Here is a 15,586-nt window from a genome sequence, read left to right on the forward strand (position 1 = left end):
TTAGAGGCCGGTCCAAAATCCAGTGCAACCGCGGGGCCCGGGGCTCCATCTCCAGCAGGTGCTTCTGTGCAAACAGAGAAATAAACCATGACAGGTCGATGCCCTCGCGTCCGGCGCGTTCGGACGCTCCGCGGGTCCTGAGGGGCACGAATGAGCGGACACGGCGGCGAGTGCAGCCGAGTGAATCCGAAGATCCCGCTGACCGAGCGACCCGTGTTTTTTCTCCCTCCGCGGAGGCAGAGAGGAGCGTGACTGCGAGGGGGGAGCGACGCCGACAGCAGCTCCGTCCGCCGGGACCGGCTCCACACTTGCGCGCGTGCGAAACTAACTCGCGGAGGGCAGAGATTTTCGCTCGCGCGCGGGAGAGAGAGCGCGAGAGCGTGGGGAGAGGGGGAAAAAAGGGAAATAACATTAACGCGCCTGTCGCCTCCTGACATGCAGGCAGCGACACCGAACACTTGAGCTGACGTTAACCCGTTAGCAGCGAGGGGCTCGCGAGCCGCCACGAATAGAACCAGTCTCCACGAGCCCGGCCGGACGCCCGGGAACGGACCTCGTGCTCCTCTGGCCGCGGACTCGGATCCCCGTCGCCGCCTCGTTCGCTCAACCCGGGCTGGCTCTAACTTGTGTTTCCTGGCTCTTGACTACCCGAAGTGGATTTTTTTGTGCTAGACTTAGCGCGGTTCGGAGGAGGAGAGAAATGCCAACGGTGGTGACAAAGAGGAGATTCAGTAAGTGCACCGTTATCTTTGTTGAATTGAATTCGTCCCCCGTTGAACTTGACGCCGCTTTTAGCGTCGCCGCGAGCTAACTTTGTGTAAACGCGCTGGCTGTTTGTTTTACGCGAGCTGCAAACACTTTGCACGCGCTCTTTAAAGGACCGTGGTTCGAAGCTCGGCACCGTCCGGCGGCGCCGTGCCTCGTCTGCGCCACGCACGCACTTGGTTGCTGTTCTTTTAAATTCAGCGGACAAGTTTAACCTCAAGCCGACAGGGAGGCGATAATAGTTAGTCTGTCAGCAAGAAATACGAGGGCTTCGGCGTTAAATGTCACCGCTCGCGCCGGACGAACCGGGACCGAACCCGAAGCCAGACACTTATTTGTCATGTGTTTTGTGTCGACGTGCGCGGAGTTGACAACAAACGGAGCGCAGGCACTTTCCCGAGAGCCCGGCGGCCAGTGTGGCGTCGGCACCGATCACGGCTCCGACCCAACACACGACGGGTCGGGACTCGGTGCTGCTCCGTGGGGCGTGAGCCTGTCGTCACCCTACTTCTGTGTAATTGCAGCGGTCCTATTTTTGACCTCGCATTAATAAGGGTTTGCCATAAGGTGACACAGCTCGCCGCAATCCTGGCTTTTTTACTTCCCGAGGGCGCGTGCGGGATGCTGACTTTTTATTCGCCGCCGTCAGAGCAGGTGTTGGGCTCCTTTAATGCCCGTCAGTCTGCACTGCCTCCTGTCGTGTACGCGTCTATCACCTGTCTTTACAAACACGCGCGCGCGCGGAGTGACTGTGCTCCGTGCAGCTGAACGTACACCCCAACAATCACCCATAAGAGAATTCATTTGTAGAGCTGTGCCACTTTACGTTATAGCCTAGAGCCCTCTTCAGGTCTCGAACATATCTGAAATAGAGGCAGTATTTTTTTGCCGGGTGGGAATACGGGATGATTGCATCGCATCGAGCCCACAGCTCTACTGGGGTTCGTTAAGGAGAGGCTGGGAAGCAATTTTGCAGGGTGACTGACACGTTGAAGGGGCCTCGCGGTCTCTCTTTATCGATACGTGAATCCACTTATAGCTGTCACACACACAATGAAGGGCCCGATCCATACGCTGAACTGTAACAGGATGGTGCAGGGCGGGTTCGTTTCTTGGAATTGCATCAGAGACTTTCTGCAACTGAATCACAGGCCGTGCTATTTGTTTGGGTTTTTAACCTCAGCTCTCGCCGGTTGAATAGAAAGTGACAGGGTGTACGTCTGTTACAGATTTAAGGAAGGTTGACATTAAACTGTGGTACAGATGTTGCCCACTCACTAATACTATTTGTGCCCCCTCAGGGTCAGACTACTGTAAAACCTCATACTTTGTGCATGTACGTTATATTACAGGCGCTCAGATTAGTAAAGACGAGCTTTAAGTTTCCCTTTCGTGAAGCAGACAAGTCAAACTTAAGCTAGGAGTGTCAGTTCCGTGTGGTTCTCTGTTGTCAGGATATTTTGTCAGTAGAACCCGTGTTGACAGGCCTCTGACAGGTACCATGCTGCTGAAACATTAAAGTTTACAGTCCCTCTGTTTGCAGAGAAGCTGCAGCGTTTCCTCCCCCTCATTATTCTTACTAATCTCAATTTATGGTCTGAAGCCATTAAACACTGAGTCTTTGACTTTCAATTGTTTTTCTAAACAAGATATTTGTATGTTTTAATTTAACCATTGTTGTTTGTTGAATATTAACACGGATCTTTGTGATACTGAAATCAGTTGAAAAATTAATATTTACAGAAAATACTTGATTTATTTGATCAAATCCCCACCCCCTCCAGGGGGATTACAGGTTATCCTTCAATGGTCCACTGCAGGCCTTTTGTGCTGCAGACAGAGAGCGGCGTACAGCTTATCAAGCATCTTACAAAGATCTTATTTAAGGTGAACAAATGCACTGTTGTCAGTGAAATCATTTAGTAAAATCTTTGCAGTCATTAGACAATGTTTCTATTGTGGTTCAGCCTGTTGTGGTTCAACAGGTGAAACCAAAGGGCCACTTTTAACCATCAGTTATAATTTGCTAGCACACTGGTTGTGTAATTGATGAGACTGACTTTTCTGTCAAATTAAATTATATACTTAATATTTTAACACACAGTTTACAGAAAGTATTGTGATTTTAAGATATTTGGGTATCGTTTTTATGGGTCTGTTGCCACTTTAAATATTTTCCATTCACTTGTCCAATGGATTTCCTCACATTTTTATGCCGTAGCATTTGTGTTTGTTGACCTGGAGACATGTCTGGTGTGTGTGAGCATTTGTAGTATTTGCAGTCGGTATTTCCTAGCAGGCCTGGTCTGGGGCTAGTAGCCAGAGCATCTGCCTCTGCTTCCTCATATGCCGGTGCGTCTTGGCAGGAGACGGGCTGAATGGCACTGTTAAGGAGCTCCAGCTCCTCTGTGGCCACACACTGAAAAACCACTCGGCACAGCCCTCTCCCAGCTGATGCTTTCTCATGCTTTCCATATGGGTAAAATCTTGGTAATTTCAGGGCCCTAGATTTCTAATGAGAGGTTTTGCCATAGTTTGTTGGTCTGTGGTGGGCGGGATCAGCGTTTCTTGGGTTTATAGGGGATTATAACTGTTCTGAGATGCTCCACTGGCCCACTGTCGGGGCGTTGGCACAGCAAAACCAAGAACTCTTTTTTTAGGCAGACTGGTTCAGACTGGTTGTGATGGAGCTCTTTGGCGTGGGCTTTACGGGAACGAAGCTGTAAGGTAACGTTTATATACAGAGCCGCTAATCAGTTCAGGTGCTGCAGGTTTCAACATTATGCTATAAATATATGATGGTTATCTGCTTAGGCATGAGGACATTTTACTCTCACTGTCTTTAGGGAGGCCTCAAGCATCAGCTATTGTACTGTTTAGCATCCTATTCCTACATAGACAAGGTGCTCTTAGTAGCATGCTTGGTGGGTTTTTTACAATGCTTGCTCCTTAATGTCAGCAGCATAAAGGCAAAGAGTGATTTACTGCTCTGTCTGCGAGGGTAATGTAGGAGCAATTTGACTGCTGATTGAAACCAGGTCTCCCATTTCAGAGTCCACTGGTGGTATTATAAACCATTTACACTGATGTTTTACAGGGCAGCATTGCAATTGGGAAAGTGGAAACAGACATAGGGTCTAAAAATGGGACTATCATGAGAGGCTTACTCTATTTTTTTCCTGTTTGTATTGTACAATGTGTTGGAGTTGCTGAGTGAATAGTGAATATGGATGACATTAAAAGGTCACGTATTAGGTTAATCAGTTTTGTCTGTTTTGCATTAAGCCTAAAGACCCCCTAGATATATTGGGTCCATCTGCTTTGGATTATGCAGCCTTTTCTGCCGGTCGTACAGTTTTTTTTTCCTCTAGTAATTACATGTAAATCAGGAATCTAGCCCAAGCTCTGTGAAAACAGTCTCTGACTTTGTCAAGACTGTATTTCTACATGGAAATATGTTGGACGTTAGTCATTAGGTACGTAATATAGATACTGTATAATCAGAAGAAACCACTGCTAATGCAAACGCCAACATACAAGTTCAGAGCAGCATAGACGAGTACAGTATACCTGTGACTCCTGCAATGAAATAGATTCAGTTAAAAGATGATTGCATCAAGATTGTGAACTGCACATTTTGGCTTTGATTAGATCTAATGCAGCACTAGGCGGGAGTCAGTAAGAGACATATAGTACTAGCTACATAGAACAGGGCACAGTGGCAGGCCCTCAAAAATGATGGTATGTACAATTTGCAATTTACCCAACCTTCCACGGAAAAACAGAAGAGGATTTGCTTCTGACTTGGATCAAGGATTTATCTGCACAAACTGGTTTTAGTGAGTGAAGGAAGAGTGTGAAGAACATTGTGTGAAGTCAGCGTCCAGGATAACGAGACAAAAGCAAATGGAAAAAAATAAAATAAAACAAGGGCAAGATTAAACTTTACAGTAAATGCTTGATGCAGACTGGCAGAATCAGGCAAACCAAAATACATTTGTTTAGATCAGATGGTGTCCATCTTGTCTTGCGTGGTCCAGGGCAGCACTAGTGCACAGTGACTGCATGGAATACAAGGCATAGAGGTGGGAGTGTGCTAAAAAGAGGCTGCATGAGTCCAAACGTGTAGGCGACTGTGAGTGCATTGTTGTACACCCAAACAATGAATGACCAGATCCCTGCTAGAAGCTTTCCAGCACATTGCAAAAGTCTTCTAAGAATGAAAAAGGAGGGGAGAATAAAAGTGTAATTTACGAGCGGGCCAAATGTGTCCCCTGACTTTAATCCAGTAGAACACCTTTGGGTATTTTAAATCAGAGGGTAGAGCCATAAAACCCCCTCCAGGAGAAAGAACCTGACAAGAATCATCTGTGAGTAGTTGCAGAACATCTCTCCACAGGTCTGTGCTAGACTGGTGTATGTGCCCACGGGGGGTGAATGTGTCATTAAAAATGAAGGGGTTCATGCAAAATATTAAAAAAAGGAATTTTACTAATCTGACTTCTGCTAAATAAAGACATTATTTGTACTGTAGCTGCTGCACAATAAAAGCCTCCAAACCAGAATAATCAACGAGGTTGGGAGCATCTACAGAACGTGTTGAGTTGGTTGTTAGTGCCGTACCTTCTTTTTCTTAGGATTAAAGATGGTTGGAGAGTGGTTTTAAATATTTTATGCTTTCGCTGACTATATATTACTTTATGGGCATGCTACGAGCAGCAGCATTTGCACAGTTTGCATTTGACACGTTCACATTTGCTTACTTGTAATTGATTTTTCCAGCACGTCCATGTTTTAGAAATCAAAGATAAGAAGTAGGTCAAGATTTCTTCAATTTATTACTTGCAGTCAGCTGAGAATTATCACTGCTCCTTTTGCTGTTGAGAAATTTTCTGATGTGCGAAATGGAACTTTGAGACAACTGTGGAATGTCACACACACATTGTGCACTTAGCCGCCCATTGGTATGCATAACAAAGTCTGTTGTGAGATCTAGAAACTGTTGCTATTCATCTGCCGTCCCTGTGATCTCAGATGGTCCCAGATGGCTTTGCATTCTCACCACACACACACCATCTAATTAAAACTTTTAACTGCCAAACACATAAAAGTGGATTGTTTTCAGGTGTCGTACAGTAATTGTTTTACTATTTAATCATGTTTTCCAAATTATGATACCTAGATAAATAGTAGTGTTTTGTGCTGACATTTTTTTATGCTATTATTGTGATTAAATAACAATAACGCTGAGTTTAGCATCAACAGCATTGCCAACTAAAGCATGTGAAAGTAAATCATTGTTTTTGTCCAAACGTAGTAATTACAGGTGTGTGTGTGTGTGTCCTTTGTGAGTTGGGTGCTTACTCATGACATGCCTGCAGGTGGTGTGGGAAAAGACTATTTCATTGAGCTAAATCAGGCTTGTACGTGTCCTTATCTGCAGGAGTAGAAGCATTTGTGATTGAATTTGTTTATGGAACTGCAGAGCTGATAGAATTAGTTGGTTAATTAAGTTGATCAACATAATTATTTCATCATTAGGGAGAAATACTACATATTTCCTGATTGCAGCTTCTGAGGATTAGATCTTTGTTTTTTCTGCTAGTTTTTACGAGGCAGTGTCGCCATGTTAGTGTTGAGTATCAAACAACTGACCAGTATTTATCGTATGGTACAGATTTGTACTTGTAGAGCTGAATAGACATTATACAGTGTATTGTAAAGCATGTCCCGGTGGGAAGTACTTGACAACGATAAACTTGATAAATTTTTGTATTTTAGTTTTTCATGCATTAATATATAAACCTGGATATGAGTAATTTTAAGAAAGCATTTAAATACATATAGTTATGATGACAGTATAATACTGTACATCAATTCTAAATGTGACTTTTATGAATGATTACAGCTTCATACCCTCCACTCATCACTTGTGATTATTAAATCTTTAATTTGAGACACTTTGAGATTAGATTCTGTGGCTATTCATCCTGGCACAGTGGACAGGTTTATTGCATATTCTATATTGGTCAATGTAAAAATGAATTGACATGAACCTGTGGCAGGCATGTGTCAGACCATGTGTGTGCCCAGTCAGCACAATTGAGCACATCATGCACTTTATCACATCAAACTAACGGCACATTGGGACAAATGGAGCAATGGTTCGCTGGCTGGTGTCATTTGTTTGGCTTGTCATTGTCAACCTATTCTTTCCAGGTTCACATCTAATTAGAGCACAGACTCTGCAGCAGAATTGATGCAGAACATTACATGAAGGTCAAACAGTCAGCGCGTCTTATCAGGGCGGGCTTTAAATGTCACATACTTTGTGCTTCAAATGGGGGAAAATGTGACAAAATCCCATATGTTGTGTGGATTACACTTTGACTGCACTGAACAATGAGAGTGTTTTCACATCAAACGTGGCCTGGTTTTTCAGTAATCATCAGCAGTACGTTATACAAGCAGGGCTGGCAAGCAAAGCTACCCTTTAATAGACGGAAGACGTTGTGCAACACTCCTGCATAAATAATGACGCCACAGACAGATTTGCATTTTGACAGTCATAAAGCTATTTTTTATTCATGCTAGAGAAGGAATCATGACTGTGCATTTTTTCGCTGGCTTGCTCTCTTTCACTGGAAGTGAAAGCCTTTTCCAGATTTTTTACCCTAAGAGGTCCGTTCCTCGTGGGACTCTCTGTTGAAGCCATTACCAGTTTCTGCAGTATGGCTATATAGTACACAGTATATTGACACAGAATTTGTGTGCGCTCGTAGGTGCAAAAATCCTGCTGACCGAAAAGGATTAGAAATCAGCATCAGGACATTTTACTGGGACGCTCAAGCAGGTTGCTTTTAGCTTAGGGAAGCGGTAAAGATAGCGTTTGAGTGACAGTCGCAACCACAACACTTTTCAAATGGTTACGAGTTTGTCGAGACAGGACAAAAGCGTACAAAAACAAAAAAATCATCTAACCATTTGTTGTGGAAAATGAAGACTGTGACACAGGAGCCCTCGCCGCCACTGGCTGTGTGTGCTGAAGCACAGCAGTGAATGGCAGAAAAGTGCCTTGCTTGCACTCCGTGAGCCCCGCTGATATGGCAGATGGATGGGAGTTTGGGGAGGGGGGCCGGGCCTCTCTGGCACTGAGGGACAGGGATGACAGCTCCTCGTCTGTGGAGGACTACCAAGGGCCTTGGCTCTGAGCATCTTCTGTGTCCTCCTGACAGAGCCTTGATGCCATCAGAGACCATTAGCGTTGACAGCATGTCATCATGTCACAGCAAAGCTCATGGTCAAGCAATGAATAAGTAAGAACAGTAAATAAAGATGACACACTTTGAAATAAAGCAGATTTTGTTAATGTCAGTTTGACGAGATCTTCCCTCTGGTGTACACAACTTTTACATTACGGCTGTAAAGACGATGCTGCATTTGCATCTTCTCTCCTGCTGTCCAAATGCTGTCTTGGCCCTTGGCCTTAGCTTGAAGCACCGGCTATTTAGAAAGCCTCCCGCAGCAAGTGCTCGAGATGTTTGTCATGATGGCATGATTTGATTAAGCTCGAAAATGTGACACGGGCGAAGACAAGTGACTGTAATAAAGCCAAGTAATGCAATAAATCAGTGAGTGAATTAAAGGCTAAGCAATTCTTAAAAGAGCAGCGTTGTCAAAGCTTGGCTGAAATTGCACAAACATTCGAAAGACTTGAGTGTGAATCTACTTACTGTAAATAATTTAGCCTCTGAGCTACAGCTTGTGCCTGTCAAGTGCTCAGATGTGTGGAGAATGGTTCGTATGGTGAGATTTTAAGCCTATCACACTGTAGATATTGTGTTTTGAACGGTATCTGTGAAACGGTTGCGATGATGTGATCTAAACTAAAACAGCGTGGAAATATTGCCATGAGATTGTAAATCAGAAAATACTGGGAATAAAATATTGTGACAGTTGTTATCACAAGTAGTAATGCTCACTTAGCCCATCAGCGTTCAGCGTGTACATGGATGCTTAGAGTTTAGGGACGTGATTCTACATGGTTACATAAGCAAATGAAACACCAGGGAGTGAAGAAGCACCAGGACTTGAGCTAGAACTTAAAAAAAAAAGTGTCTGCACGGTGACTCAAAGGCTGACTTGTTTCCTGTGTCCTGTTTATAAATAAATATGGGCTGTAATAATATAAATGAGCAGGAATGTTGTGGCGTGTTCCAGTACCAGCATTAATCAGAGCCACATCAGGTGCAGGTCAAGGTGACCTTTATTTGTGGTTTAGAGCTGAAATCATTTCACAGCGTCTGGGCTGTAGTCAGGTTCTTTTTTCGTTGCTCCACATGTGGGTGAGGGAGGTTGCAGTTTAAACTGGAAGCTGACCCAGTAAAAATGACCCAACTGGAAACACTGATGGCTCGTTAATGTACATAACTCTCCATAGCTTTGAATGAAAGGGCCGTTTACGTTTATTCTTCTTTTTGTTCTTCTGTAAACTTTTATTCCCAGCCAGTGCACTGCGAGGTGCCTCCGTCTTCTGAAGCAGCTTATTATGTTCCAAATATCAAGTTCTGCAACTCCTTGGTTATAGTTCAGACGCTATCTCTGCCTGTCACCCTTTGATGCTGCCTTGGAGAGCCAAGGGGACCCTATGGATGCAGTGAGGTGAGCTCCATGTTGCAGCTCCTCTAAAAGGGCAATGATTCATGAGACTGGCTCGCTTGTCCCTGGGGCTGGGAGGAATAGCTGGCATTATCTTCTGCAAATGGGTTTGAAAATGCTCCTGGCCAGGTTGACCAAGGCACTGATTTATAGCTCAAGATGCGCTGAATGCTCCGAGTCTCTGTCCTAACATTGGCGACCCCCTCACCCCCACCACCGTACTGTATGCCCCAACATGCACACAAACCCCTTCTGTATACTCAGCACACGTGCATGTACACACTTCACTGCTCACAATATGGGCACCAGCAGTTTAGGTTTACTGTGATATTTAGAAGAAACAGAAATAAATTCATGGCACTAAAGTTTAATGTTTTGCAGTAAAAACAGAAGCCTATTGTTTAAATATGTCAAGCACAAGCAGAGGCAGTTTTTCCACTTTTATCTTTGCGAAGCCCTATATATAGCTGCAAACCTTATCCGCAACTTGACGTAGGAACCACTGAATTTGCTTCCTGGAAATTCTTTAATTTTATCTTGAATCTGAGGAGAAAAGGCTCCTTTTTCAAATAGTGTGAAATGCTGCGGTTAAGCTCTTCTGGATAGTAAGGTTTTAAGAAAAGCTGCTGATTGCTTTGTGTGTCTTCTCCTTAGTAAGCTTTCTATCCATGTCTGAGCTTTGAAGCCTCCCAACAGCTTTGATTTTCTACTTCCAGCCAGGTAGTATTGCACACAATATTTGAGATAATTAATTGATCGAGTAAACCGAAAATGTTTGAAAAGCTTAAGTCACTTGAAATGGTGCAGATTTGCTTAAAGCCCTCCATTGTCACAAAGCAATTAACGAGGCAAACAACTTGAGTTTTCCCTCAGAAGAATATTCTAGTCAGACAAACTCTGATTCCCATGACGCTTCTGCTGCGTTTCACAGAGACGGCCTTATTCTCGACACGCAAGCAGACACCAGTCTGTTATTAAGTCAACAAGGATTACTAATGGACAGAGTGTAAGTGATAGTTATGACACAGTATGTTTTCACATCAAGCGTGTTTTTCCTGTAATTGTCTTGATCTTTTCCTCGTCAGAATTGCAGGTCCTGGCAGGACCAGGGGCGTGAATGGTACGACTGCAAACAAGGGCTGCACAAACCCGTTCTGACTTACTTTGTGGAGCGTCTAAAATGCAATCTGACAGAGAATGTTTCAGCTAGCATCACCTGCTTCTGGTGTTGCACTCTACCCAATTAGAAACCTCCCAGTTCCGTCGTCTCATTGTAACATAAGATTTACATGAAGGCAGAGTGGGAGCTCGCGTCCCGTCTCTGAGGAGCAGCTGGAGCTCTGGGGGATCCCCAGCATTAACCTTGGGCTTTAATGAGTGTATGTCTCTTCGCATGTGGTCCGTCCACTCTATCATCCATCTTCTAAAAGCTCCCTGCCCCCAACCCACCATGTGAGGACACGTTAACTTTTCCAGATAGTGCACTTAGAAGTGGATTATTTCAAAGGCCATGTGTCAGACAGATCTTTATCTGGTGACTTGGCAGCTTGACTCGGACTCACGTCGTTTCCTGTCTGTGCATGTTGATTAGCTTGTTTTGCTCCTCTTTCTTTGCTGTGTATCTCCGCCTAGACATAAAAACTGGATTTTTTACATTTTGATACTGATCACCCACACCTACAGTACAACTGACGATCTTTCACGATGAGTGAAACGCAAACGGGACCAAAAAAGGTCCTTTTAGATTTCATTTGATATTGTCACATTCTAAGTTGAGACCTCAGGCTGTCTTCTGTGTCACTGAATGCAGCTTTTGATCACTTATCATTTTGATCAGCTTACTGTTGCTCTGCAAAGACAACTTCACCCCTGAGTATGGTTCAGTGCAGGTAAAGGAAGATAATGATTGGCAGGAGAAATGTGAATTTATTCAGTTTTTAGAGTTTGGCACAAGTAAATAGCAGTAGCTTAAAAGTTTAGGTAGCTCCAGAGCAACCCCTGTGTTACCTTTTACTGTTCCCAGTGAATTCATTTTAGAGTAAATGGGAAAAGTGTATTAATAGCTGTTTTTCATTTTGCTGTGAAATAAGTGACGTAGGAAAGAATCAGCTGTCCATCCATACAAATCAAGGTAAAGCATGAAAATGGCTTTTGTTATCTTTTCCTCGTGGCCGTTGCAGAAGATGATCAGTGTTTGATTTAAAAGCCAGAATGGAAGATTTGAGCTGCCATTCGCTCTTGGTAGTCGTGGCTGTGGCGTCGCTTTGGCTTGCTTTAAATTCAGCTCTTTGTTCTAAAGACCAATAAAAAATATGGAACGTAATCACTTAATAACATGACAGAGTAATATTTGACTGTGTGCTTATCAACACTTTTGTTACCTGCACAAAGCCAAATGCAGTGGATTTGAAACTAATGTGCAGACGTACCTTATCTGGCAAAAGGAGCACCATGAACAAGTAAACAAACATCAAAGTAAAGTCCAGCAAATCTGGAAACGCCAAGATTATTTTAATTGAAAAATTAATTGGAGCTCTCATTGATTGTTTTTGATGTAAACCCTTAGAAGCAAATCAGGACATGGTGAATCACAACAGCCACTTAAGTTTAAATGGCAGATAATAAGTTCCTGCTCCTGTAGGTCTATATGTAGTATAGCATCTCTTACATACTGTATCTAACTACATCACAGCTAAAAGTGGGTGTAATTTAAAATCACTAGCTTTGGAAACATCTGACAACTGCAGCTCTCCATTAAGAAAGTGTAGCAACCGTTTGCTTTGACTACTATGAAAACAAGTAATGAAACTTTGTGAAACACCAAGTTAAAGGTCACTTTAGATCAAAGGACTTATTTCCCCCCAAAAAAGCTCTAATGGCTTTGCTCGCCAACAAATGCCAATAATTATGAGTAATTGGACATCGGGCGTCTCGCTTTCATCATTGTGCTCATTACCTGGATCAGGTGTTTTTAGTGAATTAGTGTGTGTAGGTGCAGTGATGGTAGGGACACAAAGGCTGCCCATCATGCTGGTGGATGGATACTGTTATAAAAGAGCAGCTGAAAACTGTTGAAAGTCTACTAGTAGCAAATAAAGTGATAGGAACTGGGTGGGGTTTTATACAGTTGATATTGATCCATCAAAAATGTCTGGATTAGCTCTGATCCTGGCTCAAGACTTTCATCTAACCACACAGGAAATTCTGTCTTTACTTATAGCAGCCTGAACCTTATGGTAGTACAAACAGGTATATGTCCACCTGTAAATGAAAAAAAAAAGTCCTAAATGAAAACAAGGGTTCCATACTGTATGTTGAGCTTTAGTGCAGTCGGCATGTCCAAGGTTTGGCTGAGAATCCAAAACGCCAGCGAACACAGTGATTTATGGGATGGGCAAAAATAATTTGTCATCATGCACATACTCATTGCTTATTTTTGCCGTTATTCAGAGGCTGATTTACATTTTAAGCAGGATACCATGGTCAAGGACTGCGTGTACTTCTGCCTGTGAGCCTCGAGAGCATTACAATGAGTTTACTTCTCGTGGACTGGCAGTGCTAGCGCAGTGTCACTCTCAGGCTTCTGTGATAACCGCGGCAGCGACTAACAAGCAAGCAAGAAACGCTCGCCTTTATTTTTTTAATCATCGTGTAATATGCGTTAGAAACTTAAATAGGTTTGTCAGATCAGTGCCTTCGCTTTACTTCGAAGATTCAAGGAAAGGCGCGTCTTTCAGCTTCTGATTTGTCTCTTGCCAATGATCCTGCTTCGTCGCACTTTCATCTGCAGGAATGTTTGTCATGTCACAGATGTTAAGTGCAAGTAAATATTTATCAATAGTGTCAGTCCATCTGGGCTGATAAATATACAGCATGTGTTGCTCTGGATGTGTGACAACTTAAATATCAGCAGCAAGTGTGCTTGTCATCAATTGTGAGATGTCCTAATGATTGCTTGTGAGATGAAATGAGATCACACCGCTCTTGGTTTCCGTCCAAGGGACAAGTCTGTGCATTCTGTAGCATTCTGTATAGTGACTAGCTATGTCCTTGTATCTAAAGAGAGGAATTGAAATGTATCCATTTCAGCAATGGGGACACAAAATTGATAAATTATCCATAAATTGGAAAAAGTAATTACCAAGCTTTTATTTTCCAGTAATGGGATTCAGCAGGTCATTACAACCAATATTAGATGACATTGGACTGTTCTGTAGGATATTGTGTTTTTGCAGATACTTTGAGAAATTTCCATGACTAGAGAAATGCATTATTGGATTTTTCAGGCAGTGTGCAGAAGTGAATATTATACTTATTGTGCATTGTGAATGGGCCCATCCAGCTCAGGTGCTGCTGAGCACAGTGGCTGCAGAGTGATGGACTTATTGTCGAGTCGTCTTCACAGTTGCAAATTTTAAAAAGCCAATAAAGATGATGAAATCTACACTTGTGTGTATGTTTTAGCCCAACAACTGTCACTTTTGTTTCCTTTTTGAACGGGGCTAAATTCATACAATCAAGCAGAGGTTGATAGTGGATATTGTACTGCTTTCTAGACATGCGCTTTCTGCTAAATGCTGCTGACGGGTGAAAGATTAAGTGGGCAGTCAGGATTATTTTTTGTCTGTTTTTAACGGCAGTGTGAACGGAGCATGTTATGGAATGATTCATTCTAACAGACGTTTATGCTCTCTCTGCTCACGAAGTGTGGATTATAGTTCCAGCTAGTGTCAAAATACAACAGTTGAGTTGGTTTTATTACGAAAAGCTTCGGTACCCAGAGTTCACTTCCCAGTTTTAGTGGAAGTTTCTCAGCAGAAGTAAAATTGGATCAGACTATGTCCTTGTCTACGGTGCGCAGTTATCATAATATATGTTCCTATGCTCATAAAGCACAGACGCAGCAATAAGATGTTTGTTTATCAAACAGTCAAAAAGCGTTTTATCCAGCGTTTACTGCAGTTTGCCTGAATATAATATACAGTATCTGAGCCATGTAGTTTCCTTCACTGAACGACAGAGAACCTGACCTGATCTCAAACAGCCTCGGCTCGGTCCGTCCGGAGGCTCCTCTCCCACCGGAGCGTGCTCGTGGCCACATTAGCGGGAGCAGCCGTGCACTGAGCTGTTTAACCGGCCGACGCAGCGTTGGTGTGCGCCGCTCACACCGCGCTGGTGCCGTGTTCACAGGACCGGATCGTGTCGTACACGGCAACAAAGCAGCAACAAATGGAGATGAGCAATATATGCTCCTGTCAATCTGGGAAGCTGGGCAAAGCAAATGGCATGTTTGCCTGAGGATGCCTTCAAATAATGCAGGCTTTTGGCTGCTGTTTGTGTTGTTTATCTTCATAATGGGGATTAGAGTCACCAGTAGGGCTCCACAATAGGAATTGTCCTGTCGCTGGGGGCCAGTTGCTCTTAAAAAGTTTTTGGTTTTTGCCAACTAAACTAAATCTCTTTGACTCGGCTCTGCACATTGACGCTGTTATGAAATATGAAACGAAACTTTGGGCTTAATTATGCACATTTGATATGAAATGTGTTTGAATTATTGTTTTGTTGGTGTTGTTTGTGGAATGGAAGCTTTCCCACCCCAGTCTGTTTCATGTGAACTGTGTACATCTGCTGAAGCTTAATTATTCCCTCGGTTTAATGAATAATTAGGCTTATGAAACGCAGGTTATGCAATTCCATCGTCCTATTTGAGCACAGCGGTTTAAATGGTTGCGTAGTGAAAATGTTTGTGGGCAGTTTTTTCTTGTCAATGATACGGTAACATAGCAACCTTGCATGAAATGAAAGATTTCTATCATTTTGTGGGTGAACCCATGCAAGCAGCTGTGGACTTTGGGCTCCTTAACTAGTGATGCGTTACAGCAAGACACAGTGAATGTTTAACGTGTTATAAATAGAGCTGACTCCATACGCTTGGCCTTTCACTGCTCATTTTCTTGAAGGACTTGAGTTAATATTATGCTTAACTTTGCCTTTAACACAGGGGAATCATATCGTGTTGCTTGTGGGAACAGACTGCGTGATTAGAAGAGAATTAGGAGACGGGTGTGCGTGAAAGAAACACGAGTTCAAATGTATTTTGTGAGCTGCTTCATTTCGGTATGTGTGCTCCCATAATTCAAAAATTTGAATATTGAAATTTGTT

The 15,586-nt window shown here is 43.2% G+C and overlaps 1 protein-coding gene across 12 annotated transcripts in view; it reads left to right on the plus strand.

Annotated features, from left to right (window-relative positions):
- Nucleotides 1-217: 217 nt before the first annotated feature.
- Nucleotides 218-15,586, plus strand: part of LOC114844950 (receptor-type tyrosine-protein phosphatase F) — a 129,218-nt gene continuing 113,849 nt past the window's right edge. For 3 of the 12 annotated variants that reach the window (XM_055503987.1, XM_055503986.1, XM_055503985.1), the window contains exon 1: nt 219-731. The gene's annotated coding sequence lies outside the window, so the exon portion shown is untranslated. Of the gene's footprint in view, nt 732-15,586 lie in introns of all 12 variants that reach the window. The other 9 variants (XM_055503993.1, XM_055503988.1, XM_055503989.1 and 6 more) reach the window with 6 other exon arrangements.

Source organism: Betta splendens, chromosome 17 (genome assembly GCF_900634795.4).
Source record: "Betta splendens chromosome 17, fBetSpl5.4, whole genome shotgun sequence".
NCBI classification, from domain to species: Eukaryota; Metazoa; Chordata; class Actinopteri; order Anabantiformes; family Osphronemidae; genus Betta; species Betta splendens.